We start from the raw sequence: 17,163 nt of genomic DNA, 5'->3' as shown, positions 1-17,163 counted from the left end.
ATGTCACATAGGGGAGTAGAACGCATTACTATATGTATCTCACACACACGTGTAATGTCACATAGGGGAGCAGAACGCATTACTATATGTATCTCACACACACACGTGTAATGTCACATAGGGGAGCAGAACGCATTACTATATGTATCTCACACACACACGTGTAATGTCACATAGGGGAGCAGAACGCATTACTATATGTATCTCACACACGTGTAATGTCACATAGGGGAGCAGAACGCATTACTATATGTATCTCACACACACGTGTAATGTCACATAGGGGAGCAGAACGCATTACTATATGTAACTCACACACGTGTAATGTCACATAGGAGAGCAGAACACATTACTATATGTATCTCACACACGTGTAATGTCACATAGGAGAGCAGAACACATTACTATATGTATCTCACACACGTGTAATGTCACATAGGGGAGCAGAACACATTACTATATGTATCACACACACACACATGTAATGTCACATAGAAGAGCAGAACGCATTACTATATGTATCTCACACAAGTGTAATATCACATAGGAGAGCAGAACACATTACTATATGTATCTCACACACACGTGTAATGTCACATACGGAGCAGAACGCATTACTATATGTATCTCACACACGTGTAATGTCACATAGGGGAGCAGAACACATTAGTATATGGATCTCACACACACACGTGTAATGTCACATAGGGGAGCAGAACACATTACTATATGGATCTCACACACACGTGTAATGTCACATAGGGGAGCAGAACGCATTACTATATGTAACTCACACACGTGTAATGTCACATAGCGCAGAACACATTACTATATGTATCTCACACACACGTGTAATGTCACATAGGGGAGCAGAACACATTACTATATGTATCTCACACACACGTGTAATGTCACATAGGGGAGCAGAACACATTACTATATGTATCTCACACACGTGTAATGTCACATAGGGGAGCAGAACGCATTACTATATGTATCTCACACACGTGTAATGTCACATAGGGGAGCAGAACACATTACTATATGTATCACACACACACACATGTAATGTCACATAGAAGAGCAGAACGCATTACTATATGTATCTCACACAAGTGTAATATCACATAGGAGAGCAGAACACATTACTATATGTATCTCACACACACGTGTAATGTCACATACGGAGCAGAACGCATTACTATATGTATCTCACACACGTGTAATGTCACATAGGGGAGCAGAACACATTAGTATATGGATCTCACACACACACGTGTAATGTCACATAGGGGAGCAGAACACATTACTATATGGATCTCACACACACGTGTAATGTCACATAGGGGAGCAGAACGCATTACTATATGTAACTCACACACGTGTAATGTCACATAGCGCAGAACACATTACTATATGTATCTCACACACACGTGTAATGTCACATAGGGGAGCAGAACACATTACTATATGTATCTCACACACACGTGTAATGTCACATAGGGGAGCAGAACACATTACTATATGTATCTCACACACGTGTAATGTCACATAGGGGAGCAGAACGCATTACTATATGTATCTCACACACGTGTAATGTCACATAGGAGAGCAGAACACATTACTATATGTATCACACACACACATGTAATGTCACATAGGAGAGCAGAACACATTACTATATGTATCACACACACACACACATGTAATGTCACATAGGAGAGCAGAACACATTACTATATGTATCACACACACACACGTGTAATGTCACATAGGAGAGCAGAACACATTACTATATGGATCTCACACACACACGTGTAATGTCACATAGGAGAGCAGAACACATTACTATATGTATCACACACACACACGTGTAATGTCACATAGGGGAGCAGAACACATTACTATATGTATCTCACACACGTGTAATGTCACATAGGAGAGCAGAACACATTACTATATGGATCTCACACACACACGTGTAATGTCACATAGGGGAGCAGAACGCATTACTATATGTATCTCACACACACGTGTAATGTCACATAGGAGAGCAGAACGCATTACTATATGTATCTCACACACGTGTAATGTCACATAGGGGAGCAGAACGCATTACTATATGTATCTCACACACGTGTAATGTCACATAGGAGAGCAGAATGCATTACTATATGTATCTCACACACACGTGTAATGTCACATAGGGGAGCAGAACGCATTACTATATGTATCTCACACACACGTGTAATGTCACATAGGGGAGCAGAACGCATTACTATATGTATCTCACACACACGTGTAATGTCACATAGGGGAGCAGAACGCATTACTATATGTATCTCACACACACGTGTAATGTCACATAGGGGAGCAGAACGCATTACTATATGTATCTCACACACACGTGTAATGTCACATAGGGGAGCAGAACGCATTACTATATGTATCTCACACACGTGTAATGTCACATAGGGGAGCAGAACACATTACTATATGTATCTCACACACGTGTAATGTCACATAGGGGAGCAGAACGCATTACTATATGTATCTCACACACACACGTGTAATGTCACATAGGGGAGCAGAACGCATTACTATATGTATCTCACACACGTGTAATGTCACATAGGGGAGCAGAACGAATTACTATATGTATCTCACACACACGTGTAATGTCACATAGGGGAGCAGAACACATTACTATATGTATATCACACACGTGTAATGTCACATAGGGGAGCAGAACGCATTACTATATGTAACTCACACACGTGTAATGTCACATAGGAGAGCAGAACACATTACTATATGTATCTCACACACGTGTAATGTCACATAGGAGAGCAGAACACATTACTATATGTATCTCACACACGTGTAATGTCACATAGGGGAGCAGAACACATTACTATATGTATCACACACACACACACATGTAATGTCACATAGAAGAGCAGAACGCATTACTATATGTATCACACACACGTGTAATGTCACATAGGAGAGCAGAACACATTACTATATGTATCTCACACACACGTGTAATGTCACATACGGAGCAGAACGCATTACTATATGTATCTCACACACGTGTAATGTCACATAGGGGAGCAGAACACATTAGTATATGGATCTCACACACACACGTGTAATGTCACATAGGGGAGCAGAACACATTACTATATGGATCTCACACACACGTGTAATGTCACATAGGGGAGCAGAACACATTACTATATGTATCTCACTCTCACACGTGTAATATCACATAGGAGAGCAGAAAACATTACTATATGTATCTCACACACGTGTAATGTCACATAGGAGAGCAGAACACATTACTATATGTATCACACACACACACACGTGTAATGTCACATAGGAGAGCAGAACACATTACTATATGGATCTCACACACACACACGTGTAATGTCACATAGGAGAGCAGAACACATTACTATATGGATCTCACACACACACACGTGTAATGTCACATAGGAGAGCAGAACACATTACTATATGGATCTCACACACACACACGTGTAATGTCACATAGGAGAGCAGAACACATTACTATATGTATCACACACACACACATGTAATGTCACATAGAGCAGAACACATTACTATATGTATCTCACACACACGTGTAATGTCACATAGGGGAGCAGAACACATTACTATATGTATCACACACACACACGTGTAATGTCACATAGAGCAGAACACATTACTATATGTATCTCAAACACACGTGTAATGTCACATAGGAGAGCAGAATGCATTACTATATGTATCTCACACACACACGTGTAATGTCACATAGGGGAGCAGAACGCATTACTATATGTATCTCACACACACACATGTAATGTCACATAGGAGAGCAAAACACATTACTATATGTATCTCACACACACGTGTAATGTCACATAGGAGAGCAGAATGCATTACTATATGTATCTCACACACGTGTAATATCACATAGGGGAGCAGAACGCATTACTATATGTATCTCACACACACGTGTAATGTCACATAGGAGAGCAGAATGCATTACTATATGTATCTCACACACACGTGTAATGTCACATAGGAGAGCAGAATGCATTACTATATGTAACTCACACACACGTGTAATGTCACATAGGGGAGCAGAACACATTACTATATGTATCTCACACACGTGTAATGTCACATAGGGGAGCAGAACGCATTACTATATGTATCTCACACACACACGTGTAATGTCACATAGGGGAGCAGAACACATTACTATATGTATCTCACACACACACGTGTAATGTCACATAGGGGAGCAGAACGCATTACTATATGTAACACACACACGTGTAATGTCACATACGGAGCAGAACACATTACTATATGTATCTCACACACGTGTAATGTCACATAGAGCAGAACACATTACTATATGTATCTCAAACACACGTGTAATGTCACATAGGAGAGCAGAACACATTACTATATGTATCTCACACACACACGTGTAATGTCACATAGGGGAGCAGAACGCATTACTATATGTATCTCACACACACACGTGTAATGTCACATAGGGGAGCAGAACGCATTACTATATGTATCTCACACACACATGTAATGTCACATAGGGGAGCAGAACACATTACTATATGTATCTCACACACGTGTAATGTCACATAGGGGAGCAGAACGCATTACTATATGTATCTCACACACACGTGCAATGTCACATAGGGGAGCAGAACACATTACTATATGTATCTCACACACGTGTAATGTCACATAGGGGAGCAGAACGCATTACTATATGTATCTCACACACACACGTGTAATGTCACATAGGGGAGCAGAACGCATTACTATATGTATCTCACACACACGTAATGTCACATAGGGGAGCAGAACACATTACTATATGTATCTCACACACACACACACACGTGTAATGTCACATAGGGGAGCAGAACACATTACTATATGTATCTCACACACACACACGTGTAATGTCACATAGGGGAGAACGCATTACTATATGTAACTCACACACGTGTAATGTCACATAGGGGAACAGAACACATTACTATATGTATCTCACACACACGTGCAATGTCACATAGGGGAGCAGAACACATTACTATATGTATCTCACACACACACATGTAATGTCACATAGGGGAGCAGAACACATTACTATATGTATCTCACACACACATGTAATGTCACATAGGGGAGCAGAACACATTACTATATGTATCTCACACACACGTGTAATGTCACATAGGGGAGCAGAACACATTACTATATGTATCTCACACGTGTAATGTCACATAGGGGAGCAGAACACATTACTATATGTATCTCACACACGTGTAATGTCACATAGGGAGCAGAACGCATTACTATATGTATCTCACACACACACACACGTAATGTCACATAGGAGAGCAGAACACATTACTATATGGATCTCACACACACACGTGTAATGTCACATAGGGGAGCAGAACGCATTACTATATGTATCTCACACACACATGTAATGTCACATAGGGGAGCAGAACGCATTACTATATGTATCTCACACACGTGTAATGTCACATAGGGGAGCAGAACACATTACTATATGTATCTCACACACACACGTGTAATGTCACATAGGGAGCAGAACGCATTACTATATGTATCTCACACACGTGTAATGTCACATAGGAGAGCAGAACACATTACTATATGTATCTCACACACGTGTAATGTCACATAGGGAGCAGAACGCATTACTATATGTATCTCACACACGTGTAATGTCACATAGGAGAGCAGAACACATTACTATATGTATCACACACACATGTAATGTCACATAGGGGAGCAGAACACATTACTATATGTATCTCACACACACGTGTAATGTCACATAGGAGAGCAGAACACATTACTATATGTATCTCACACACACACACGTGTAATATCACATAGGGGAGCAGAACACATTACTATATGTATCTCACACACACGTGTAATGTCACATAGGGGAGCAGAACACATTACTATATGTATCTCACACACGTGTAATGTCACATAGAAGAGCAGAACACATTACTATATGTATCTCACACACGCGTGCAATGTCACATAGAAGAGCAGAACGCATTACTATATGTATCTCACACACATGTAATGTCACATAGGGAGCAGAACGCATTACTATATGTATCTCACACACACGTGTAATGTCACATAGGAGAGCAGAACACATTAGTATATGTATCACACACGTGTAATGTCACATAGAAGAGCAGAACGCATTACTATATGTATCACACACACACACGTGTAATGTCACATAGGGGAGCAGAACACATTACTATATGTATCTCACACATGTGTAATGTCACATAGGGGAGCAGAACGCATTACTATATGTATCTCACACACACGAATAATGTCACATAGGGAGCAGAACGCATTACTATATGTATCTCACACACGCGTGTAATGTCACATAGGAGAGCAGAACACATTACTATATGTATCTCACACACACGTGTAATGTCACATAGGGGAGCAGAACGCATTACTATATGTATCTCACACACGCGTGTAATGTCACATAGGGAGCAGAACGCATTACTATATGTATCTCACACACACACACATGTAATGTCACATAGGGGAGCAGAACACATTACTATATGTATCTCACACACGTGTAATGTCACATAGGGGAGCAGAACACATTACTATATGTATCTCACACACACACATGTGTAATGTCACATAGGGGAGCAGAACGCATTACTATATGTATCTCACACACGTGTAATGTCACATAGGGGAGCAGAACACATTACTATATGTATCTCACACACGTGTAATGTCACATAGGGGAGCAGAACGCATTACTATATGTATCTCACACACACGTGTAATGTCACATAGGGGAACAGAACACATTACTATATGTATCTCACACACGTGTAATGTCACATAGGGGAGCAGAACACATTACTATATGTATCTCACACACGCGTGCAATGTCACATAGGGGAGCAGAACACATTACTATATGTATCTCACACACACACACATGTAATGTCACATAGGGGAGCAGAATGCATTACTATATGTATCTCACACACGCACGTGTAATGTCACATAGGGAGCAGAACGCATTACTATATGTATCTCACACACGTGTAATATCACATAGGGGAGCAGAACACATTAGTATATGTATCTCACACACACGTGCAATGTCACATAGGGGAGCAGAACACATTACTATATGTATCTCACACACGTGTAATGTCACATAGGAGAGCAGAACACATTACTATATGTATCTCACACACACGTGTAATGTCACATAGGAGAGCAGAACACATTACTATATGTATCTCACACACGTGTAATGTCACATAGGAGAGCAGAACACATTACTATATGTATCTCACACACACGTGTAATGTCACATAGGAGAGCAGAACACATTACTATATGTATCTCACACACGTGTAATGTCACATAGGGGAGCAGAACACATTACTAGATGTATCTCACACACGTGTAATGTCACATACGGAGCAGAACACATTACTATATGTATCTCACACACACGTGTAATGTCACATAGGGAGCAGAACGCATTACTATATGTATCTCACACACGCGTAATGTCACATAGGAGAGCAGAACACATTACTATATGTATCACACACACATGTAATGTCACATAGGGGAGCAGAACACATTACTATATGTATCTCACACACGTGTAATGTCACATAGGAGAGCAGAACACATTACTATATGTATCTCACACACACGTGTAATGTCACATAGGAGAGCAGAACACATTACTATATGTATCTCACACACGTGTAATGTCACATAGAAGAGCAGAACACATTACTATATGTATCTCACACACGCGTGCAATGTCACATAGAAGAGCAGAACGCATTACTATATGTATCTCACACACGTGTAATGTCACATAGGGAGCAGAACGCATTACTATATGTATCTCACACACGTGTAATGTCACATAGGAGAGCAGAACACATTAGTATATGTATCACACACGTGTAATGTCACATAGGGGAGCAGAACGCATTACTATATGTATCTCACACACACATGTAATGTCACATAGAAGAGCAGAACGCATTACTATATGTAACTCACACACACATGTAATGTCACATAGGGGAGCAGAACACATTACTATATGAATCTCACACACACGTGTAATGTCACATAGGGGAGCAGAACACATTACTATATGTATCTCACACACACGTGTAATGTCACATAGGGGAGCAGAACACATTACTATATGTATCTCACACATGTGTAATGTCACATAGGGGAGCAGAACGCATTACTATATGTATCTCACACACATGTGTAATGTCACATAGGGGAGCAGAACGCATTACTATATGTATCTCACACACACGTGTAATGTCACATAGGGAGCAGAACGCATTACTATATGTATCTCACACACGCGTGTAATGTCACATAGGGGAGCAGAACGCATTACTATATGTAACTCACACACGTGTAAGGTCACGTAGGGGAGCAGAACACATTACTATATGTATCTCACACACACACACACGTGTAATATCACATAGGGAGCAGAACACATTACTATATGTATCTCACACATGTGTAATGTCACATAGGGGAGCAGAACGCATTACTATATGTATCTCACACACGTGTAATGTCACATAGGAGAGCAGAACACATTAGTATATGTATCACACACGTGTAATGTCACATAGAAGAGCAGAACGCATTACTATATGTATCACACACACACACGTGTAATGTCACATAGGGGAGCAGAACACATTACTATATGTATCTCACACATGTGTAATGTCACATAGGGGAGCAGAACGCATTACTATATGTATCTCACACACACGTGTAATGTCACATAGGGAGCAGAACGCATTACTATATGTATCTCACACACGCGTGTAATGTCACATAGGAGAGCAGAACACATTACTATATGTATCTCACACACACGTGTAATGTCACATAGGGGAGCAGAACGCATTACTATATGTAACTCACACACGTGTAAGGTCACATAGGGGAGCAGAACACATTACTATATGTATCTCACACACACACGTGTAATATCACATAGGGAGCAGAACACATTACTATATGTATCTCACACATGTGTAATGTCACATAGGGGAGCAGAACGCATTACTATATGTATCTCACACACACGTGTAATGTCACATAGGGGAGCAGAACGCATTACTATATGTATCTCACACACGTGTAATGTCACATAGGGGAGCAGAACGCATTACTATATGTATCTCACACACGTGTAATGTCACATAGGAGAGCAGAACACATTACTATATGTATCACACACACGTGTAATATCACATAGGGGAGCAGAACACATTACTATATGTATCTCACACACGTGTAATGTCACATAGGGAGCAGAACACATTACTATATGTATCACACACACGTGTAATATCACATAGGGGAGCAGAACACATTACTATATGTATCTCACACACACATGTAATGTCACATAGGGGAGCAGAACACATTACTATATGTATCTCACACACGCGTGTAATGTCACATAGGGAGCAGAACACATTACTATATGTATCTCACACACGTGTAATGTCACATAGAGCAGAACACATTACTATATGTATCTCAAACACACGTGTAATGTCACATAGGAGAGCAGAACACATTACTATATGTATCTCACACACACACGTGTAATGTCACATAGGGGAGCAGAACGCATTACTATATGTATCTCACACACACATGTAATGTCACATAGGGGAGCAGAACACATTACTATATGTATCTCACACACACACGTGTAATGTCACATAGGGGAGCAGAACGCATTACTATATGTATCTCACACACACACATGTTATGTCACATAGGGGAGCAGAACACATTACTATATGTATCTCACACACACACATGTAATGTCACATAGGGGAGCAGAACGCATTACTATATGTAACACACACACACACACACACGTGTAATGTCACATAGGGGAGCAGAACGCATTACTATATGTAACTCACACACGTGTAATGTCACATAGGGAGCAGAACGCATTACTATATGTATCTCACACACGCGTAATGTCACATAGGAGAGCAGAACACATTACTATATGTATCACACACACATGTAATGTCACATAGGGGAGCAGAACACATTACTATATGTATCTCACACACGTGTAATGTCACATAGGAGAGCAGAACACATTACTATATGTATCTCACACACACGTGTAATGTCACATAGGAGAGCAGAACACATTACTATATGTATCTCACACACACGTGTAATGTCACATAGGAGAGCAGAACACATTACTATATGTATCTCACACACGTGTAATGTCACATAGAAGAGCAGAACGCATTACTATATGTATCTCACACACGTGTAATGTCACATAGGGAGCAGAACGCATTACTATATGTATCTCACACACGTGTAATGTCACATAGGAGAGCAGAACACATTAGTATATGTATCACACACGTGTAATGTCACATAGGGGAGCAGAACGCATTACTATATGTATCTCACACACACATGTAATGTCACATAGAAGAGCAGAACGCATTACTATATGTAACTCACACACACATGTAATGTCACATAGGGGAGCAGAACACATTACTATATGTATCTCACACACACGTGTAATGTCACATAGGGGAGCAGAACACATTACTATATGTAACACACACGTGTAATGTCACATAGGGGAACAGAACACATTACTATATGTATCTCACACATGTGTAATGTCACATAGGGGAGCAGAACGCATTACTATATGTATCTCACACACACGTGTAATGTCACATAGGGGAGCAGAACGCATTACTATATGTATCTCACACACACGTGTAATGTCACATAGGGAGCAGAACGCATTACTATATGTATCTCACACACGCGTGTAATGTCACATAGGAGAGCAGAACACATTACTATATGTATCTCACACACACGTGTAATGTCACATAGGGGAGCAGAACGCATTACTATATGTAACTCACACACGTGTAAGGTCACATAGGGGAGCAGAACACATTACTATATGTATCTCACACACACACACACACGTGTAATATCACATAGGGAGCAGAACACATTACTATATGTATCTCACACATGTGTAATGTCACATAGGGGAGCAGAACGCATTACTATATGTATCTCACACACACGTGTAATGTCACATAGGGGAGCAGAACGCATTACTATATGTATCTCACACACGCGTGTAATGTCACATAGGGAGCAGAACGCATTACTATATGTATCTCACACACGCGTGTAATGTCACATAGGGAGCAGAACACATTACTATATGTATCACACACACGTGTAATATCACATAGGGGAGCAGAACACATTACTATATGTATCTCACACACGTGTAATGTCACATAGGAGAGCAGAACACATTAGTATATGTATCACACACGTGTAATGTCACATAGAAGAGCAGAACGCATTACTATATGTATCACACACACACACGTGTAATGTCACATAGGGGAGCAGAACACATTACTATATGTATCTCACACATGTGTAATGTCACATAGGGGAGCAGAACGCATTACTATATGTATCTCACACACACGTGTAATGTCACATAGGGAGCAGAACGCATTACTATATGTATCTCACACACGCGTGTAATGTCACATAGGAGAGCAGAACACATTACTATATGTATCTCACACACACGTGTAATGTCACATAGGGGAGCAGAACGCATTACTATATGTAACTCACACACGTGTAAGGTCACATAGGGGAGCAGAACACATTACTATATGTATCTCACACACACACACGTGTAATATCACATAGGGAGCAGAACACATTACTATATGTATCTCACACATGTGTAATGTCACATAGGGGAGCAGAACGCATTACTATATGTATCTCACACACACGTGTAATGTCACATAGGGGAGCAGAACGCATTACTATATGTATCTCACACACGTGTAATGTCACATAGGGGAGCAGAACGCATTACTATATGTATCTCACACACGCGTGTAATGTCACATAGGGAGCAGAACACATTACTATATGTATCACACACACGTGTAATATCACATAGGGGAGCAGAACACATTACTATATGTATCTCACACACACATGTAATGTCACATAGGGGAGCAGAACACATTACTATATGTATCTCACACACGCGTGTAATGTCACATAGGGAGCAGAACACATTACTATATGTATCTCACACACGTGTAATGTCACATAGAGCAGAACACATTACTATATGTATCTCAAACACACGTGTAATGTCACATAGGAGAGCAGAACACATTACTATATGTATCTCACACACACACGTGTAATGTCACATAGGGGAGCAGAACACATTACTATATGTATCTCACACACACACACACACGTGTAATGTCACATAGGGGAGCAGAACGCATTACTATATGTATCTCACACACACACATGTAATGTCACATAGGGGAGCAGAACACATTACTATATGTATCTCACACACACACATGTAATGTCACATAGGGGAGCAGAACGCATTACTATATGTAACACACACACGTGTAATGTCACATAGGGGAGCAGAACGCATTACTATATGTAACACACACGTGTAATGTCACATAGGGGAACAGAACACATTACTATATGTATCTCACACACGCGTGCAATGTCACATAGGGGAGCAGAACACATTACTATATGTATCTCACACACACACATGTAATGTCACATAGGGGAGCAGAACACATTACTATATGTATCTCACACACACATGTAATGTCACATAGGGGAGCAGAACACATTACTATATGTATCTCACACACACGTGTAATGTCACATAGGGGAGCAGAACGCATTACTATATGTAACACACACGTGTAATGTCACATAGGGGAACAGAACACATTACTATATGTATCTCACACACACATGTAATATCACATAGGGAGCAGAACGCATTACTATATGTATCTCACACACGTGTAATGTCACATAGGGGAGCAGAACGCATTACTATATGTATCTCACACACACACACATGTAATGTCACATAGGAGAGCAGAACACATTACTATATGGATCTCACACACACGTGTAATGTCACATAGGGGAGCAGAACACATTACTATATGTATCTCACACACGTGTAATGTCACATAGGGGAGCAGAACGCATTACTATATGTATCTCACACACACATGTAATGTCACATAGGGGAGCAGAACGCATTACTATATGTATCACACACACACACATGTAATGTCACATAGGGGAGCAGAACACATTACTATATGTATCTCACACACGTGTAATGTCACATAGGGGAGCAGAACGCATTACTATATGTATCTCACACACACACACATGTAATGTCACATAGGGGAGCAGAACGCATTACTATATGTAACACACACGTGTAATGTCACATAGGGGAGCAGAACACATTACTATATGTAACACACACGTGTAATGTCACATAGGGGAGCAGAACACATTACTATATGTAACACACACGTGTAATGTCACATAGGGGAGCAGAACACATTACTATATGTAACACACACGTGTAATGTCACATAGGGGAACAGAACACATTACTATATGTATCTCACACACGTGTAATGTCACATAGGGGAGCAGAACACATTACTATATGTATCTCACACACGCGTGCAATGTCACATAGGGGAGCAGAACACATTACTATATGTATCTCACACACACACACATGTAATGTCACATAGGGGAGCAGAATGCATTACTATATGTATCTCACACACACACACGTGTAATGTCACATAGGGAGCAGAACGCATTACTATATGTATCTCACACACGTGTAATGTCACATAGGAGAGCAGAACACATTACTATATGTATCTCACACACGTGCAATGTCACATAGGGAGCAGAACGCATTACTATATGTATCTCACACACGTGTAATGTCACATAGGAGAGCAGAACACATTACTATATGTATCTCACACACGTGTAATGTCACATAGGGGAGCAGAACACATTACTATATGTATCTCACACACACACGTGTAATGTCACATAGGAGAGCAGAACACATTACTATATGTATCTCACACACACGTGTAATGTCACATAGGAGAGCAGAACACATTACTATATGTATCTCACACACACACACGTGTAATATCACATAGGGGAGCAGAACACATTACTATATGTATCTCACACACGTGTAATGTCACATAGGGGAGCAGAACACATTACTATATGTATCTCACACACGTGTAATATCACATAGAAGAGCAGAACACATTACTATATGTATCTCACACACGCGTGCAATGTCACATAGAAGAGCAGAACGCATTACTATATGTATCTCACACACATGTAATGTCACATAGGGGAGCAGAACACATTACTATATGTATCTCACACACACACACATGTAATGTCACATAGGGGAGCAGAACGCATTACTATATGTATCTCACACACATGTAATGTCACATAGGGGAGCAGAACACATTACTATATGTATCTCACACACATGTAATGTCACATAGGGAGCAGAACGCATTACTATATGTATCTCACACACATGTAATGTCACATAGGGGAGCAGAACACATTACTATATGTATCTCACACACGTGTAATGTCACATAGGGGAGCAGAACACATTACTATATGTATCTCACACACACGTGTAATGTCACATAGGGAGCAGAACGCATTACTATATGTATCTCACACACGCGTGTAATGTCACATAGGAGAGCAGAACACATTACTATATGTATCTCACACACACGTGTAATGTCACATAGGGGAGCAGAACGCATTACTATATGTATCTCACACACGCGTGTAATGTCACATAGGGAGCAGAACGCATTACTATATGTATCTCACACACACACACACATGTAATGTCACATAGGGGAGCAGAACGCATTACTATATGTAACACACACGTGTAATGTCACATAGGGGAGCAGAACGCATTACTATATGTAACACACACGTGTAATGTCACATAGGGGAGCAGAACACATTACTATATGTATCTCACACACGCGTGCAATGTCACATAGGGGAGCAGAACACATTACTATATGTATCTCACACACACACACATGTAATGTCACATAGGGGAGCAGAATGCATTACTATATGTATCTCACACACGCACGTGTAATGTCACATAGGGAGCAGAACGCATTACTATATGTATCTCACACACGTGTAATATCACATAGGGGAGCAGAACACATTAGTATATGTATCTCACACACACGTGCAATGTCACATAGGGGAGCAGAACACATTACTATATGTATCTCACACACACGTGTAATGTCACATAGGAGAGCAGAACACATTACTATATGTATCTCACACACGTGTAATGTCACATAGGAGAGCAGAACGCATTACTATATGTATCTCACACACGTGTAATGTCACATAGGGGAGCAGAACACATTACTAGATGTATCTCACACACGTGTAATGTCACATACGGAGCAGAACACATTACTATATGTATCACACACACGTGTAATGTCACATAGGAGAGCAGAACACATTACTATATGTATCTCACACACGTGTAATGTCACATAGGGAGCAGAACGCATTACTATATGTATCTCACACACACACACGTGTAATATCACATAGGGGAGCAGAACGCATTACTATATGTATCTCACACACACGTGTAATGTCACATAGGAGAGCAGAACACATTACTATATGTATCTCACACACACGTGTAATGTCACATAGGAGAGCAGAACACATTACTATATGTATCTCACACACACGTGTAATGTCACATAGGAGAGCAGAACACATTACTATATGTATCTCACACACGTGTAATGTCACATAGAAGAGCAGAACACATTACTATATGTATCTCACACACGTGTAATGTCACATAGGAGAGCAGAACACATTAGTATATGTATCACACACGTGTAATGTCACATAGAAGAGCAGAACGCATTACTATATGTATCACACACACACACACGTGTAATGTCACATAGGGGAGCAGAACACATTACTATATGTATCTCACACATGTGTAATGTCACATAGGGGAGCAGAACGCATTACTATATGTATCTCACACACACGTGTAATGTCACATAGGGAGCAGAACGCATTACTATATGTATCTCACACACGCGTGTAATGTCACATAGGAGAGCAGAACACATTACTATATGTATCTCACACACACGTGTAATGTCACATAGGGGAGCAGAACGCATTACTATATGTAACTCACACACGTGTAAGGTCACATAGGGGAGCAGAACACATTACTATATGTATCTCACACACACACACACGTGTAATATCACATAGGGAGCAGAACACATTACTATATGTATCTCACACATGTGTAATGTCACATAGGGGAGCAGAACGCATTACTATATGTATCTCACACACACGTGTAATGTCACATAGGGGAGCAGAACGCATTACTATATGTATCTCACACACGCGTGTAATGTCACATAGGGAGCAGAACGCATTACTATATGTATCTCACACACATGTAATGTCACATAGGGGAGCAGAACACATTACTATATGTATCTCACACACGTGTAATGTCACATAGGGGAGCAGAACACATTACTATATGTATCTCACACAAACGTGTAATGTCACATAGGAGAGCAGAACACATTACTATATGTATCACACACACGTGTAATGTCACATAGGGGAGCAGAACGCATTACTATATGTATCACACACACGTGTAATGTCACATAGGGGAGCAGAACACATTAGTATATGTATCTCACACACGTGTAATGTCACATAGGAGAGCAGAACACATTACTATATGTATCACACACACACGTGTAATGTCACATAGGGGAGCAGAACACATTACTATATGGATCTCACACACACACACACACACACACACACGTGTAATGTCACATAGGAGAGCAGAACGCATTACTATATGTAACTTACACACACGTGTAATGTCACATGACCCCCCAA

General features: G+C 40.4%; 1 protein-coding gene across 3 annotated transcripts in view; it reads right to left on the bottom strand.

Annotated features, from left to right (window-relative positions):
- CAD (carbamoyl-phosphate synthetase 2, aspartate transcarbamylase, and dihydroorotase) overlaps positions 1–17,163 on the bottom strand; it is a 290,191-nt gene that overhangs the window by 227,934 nt on the left and 45,094 nt on the right. The window lies entirely within an intron of this gene.

The sequence above is a fragment of the Bombina bombina genome, chromosome 4, assembly GCF_027579735.1.
Source record: "Bombina bombina isolate aBomBom1 chromosome 4, aBomBom1.pri, whole genome shotgun sequence".
Lineage (NCBI taxonomy): Eukaryota > Metazoa > Chordata > Amphibia > Anura > Bombinatoridae > Bombina > Bombina bombina.
The sequence above is the reverse complement of the archived record's forward strand: the minus strand, read 5'-3'. Positions and strand labels throughout refer to the sequence as shown.